At 38.0% G+C, this 2,500-nt stretch overlaps 1 protein-coding gene across 1 annotated transcript in view; it reads right to left on the bottom strand.

The window, feature by feature from the left end:
• The window catches only part of itpr3 (inositol 1,4,5-trisphosphate receptor, type 3), a 163,464-nt gene that overhangs the window by 146,540 nt on the left and 14,424 nt on the right, over positions 1-2,500 (bottom strand). The gene's annotated exons all lie outside the window — the stretch shown is intronic.

Raw genomic sequence — 2,500 nt, 5'->3', positions numbered from 1 at the left:
ATAAAAGATATACAATTTTTCTCATGCACATTGTGGAGTTACATGTTGTTGGTTTAAGTGATTAGTTCCAGAGCAGAGACACTGGACCTTTAGATAATTGGATGTTTTGGTTTCAGAAAATCAAACTGGTGAAGCATCCCGACAGTAATCCTATCTCTGACACACCACCAAATATAGACTTTAGGTTTGAACTGTGTGTGTGTGTGTGTGTGTGTGTGTGTGTGTGTGTGTGTGTGTGTGTGTGTGTGTGTGTGTGTGTGTGTGTGTGCATGTGTGCGTGTGTGTTTGTGCGTGTGTGTGTGTTTGTGCGTGTGTGTGTGTGTGTGTGTGTGCGTGCGTGTGTGTGCGTGTATATGTAGGTGTGTGTGTGTGTGCGTGTGTGTGTGTGTGTGTGTGTGTGCGTGTGTGTGCGTGTGTGTGTGTGTGTGTGTTTTAAACGCTCACTTGCTTAAGACAAGATTACTTTAAAACCAGAAAATCCATTTAAATGATAACAAAGCGATACAGAGTGAGTGAGTACACACAACAGGTGGTCATGTTTGCACACACACACACACACACACACACACACACACACACACACACACACACACACACACACACACACACACACACACACACACACACAAACACACACACACACACAGTTACAGTGTTAATCTTTTGCAGTGTGCCGGATCTGTTGGAGGACAGTCAATATTTACCTCTCTCTCTCTCTCTCTCTCTCTCTCTCTCTCTCTCTCTCTCTCTCTTTCCTTGTTTGTTTATTCTTTATTATTCCTTTTTACTTTCTTTTCAGCCTTTCACCTCTGCCAGTCAGTATCCCATTTAGTTATTTAAGTATACTTTAAGTAGCCACGAGAAACTTTTAAATATTTCTGAAACAGTCTCATTTTTCCTCTGATGATCATAAATTACATGTAACAGCAAACGAGACCATCAGTGCAAAGAATGCTATTTTTATATAGTTTTTCTTAATGCCTTTGTCATGGGTATACGCTCACCCAGGAACAACAGCTGGCGTGGTAAAAACACTACTGCTTTTGTCCAAAGGGGGCGCTAGAATTACATTAACACAAATTGAAAGTTCCTCGGAGCGTTGTATCTGATAATCTGTCAGATAGTGCAAAATGCTGCTTTATATTTTTTATATTTATATGTGTATTTGTGTGTGTGTGTGTGTGTGTGTGGTTGTGTGTGTGTGTGTGTGTGTGTGTGTGTGTGTGTGTGTGTGTGTGTGTGTGTGTGTGTGTGTGTGTGTGTGTGTGTGTTATCAGAGACAGCATTAGACTATTTTTTGTACATATTTTTTATGCACACGCTAATAAAGAACTCATAGATAGCCTATATGATTTTACTTGCAGTCTTTTGAATTTTTTCCCACTGCTCATAATTAAAATGTCAAACATAAAACAAACACCAACTGATGTATGATGGATGACAAACACACACACACACACACACACACACACACACACACACACACACACACACACACACACACACACACACACACACACTGTTTATTTAACTGAGATTCACTCATCATTAAAATAAATCAGGTTCAACCACCACGGGCAGATTGTGGGTAGAATATTTATAGCCACAAAGACACACACACACACACACACACACACACACACACACACACACACACACACACACACACGACTCATGGAAAATGTTTATCTACTAACTACTAGGAGCTTTAAAGCTGCAGTGTGTAGTTTCAGAGGAGGGGGGTTTGTTTACATTCACAGAGCCAGCAGTTAGTTTACTAAACATATTTTCTCTACATGTAATTCTTAGTATTGAATAATTCTATCATCATAAATCAAAATTATTTTGAGGAACCTGGAACCAAACGTAAGACTAGAATATGTTTGTAAACCAAACTGTGGGCCCTGCTGCTGTAAACAACAACAGTGAAATAGTAACTTTTCAGGAAGCTTTCTAACTTCAAACAGTGTTCCAGGGATCTACATTTTCCTGTGAGGAAAGTTTGTTTATTCAGTTATGAGAATAAACCCTAGAAAATGTTTCACTTCTCTGACACACCCAAAGTTACACAGTGCAGCTTTAAATAGGTTCAGGAACAGGAAATAAATTGGCGATAACAGAGAGATCATTGTTAGAAATAGCAGCAAAGAATAGCAGCCAAGCCCCTCACAATACTGGTGCACTTTAAATATAGGAGCGGCCGGCTGACTTGACTGCAGTACATAGTGCACTGACTGATGCATCTGCTGCTAAGGGGTTACTGGCTTTTTTCTTTTCCCAAAAAGAAGAATAATTAATCGATTGTTAGGCGAGGCAACTTTATTTAAATAGTTGGCTACATTTCATAAACGAGGCAAACGCAAAGTGCTTCACCTAAAAACATACCATACAATGAAATGGAAAAATAAAATAAAATAAAATAAAATAAAATAAAATAAAATAAAATAAAATAAAATAAAATAAAATAAAATAAAATAAAATAAAATAAAATAAAATAAAA

Source organism: Ammodytes marinus, assembly GCF_949987685.1.
Source record: "Ammodytes marinus genome assembly, chromosome: 7".
Lineage (NCBI taxonomy): Eukaryota > Metazoa > Chordata > Actinopteri > Uranoscopiformes > Ammodytidae > Ammodytes > Ammodytes marinus.
The sequence above is the reverse complement of the archived record's forward strand: the minus strand, read 5'-3'. Positions and strand labels throughout refer to the sequence as shown.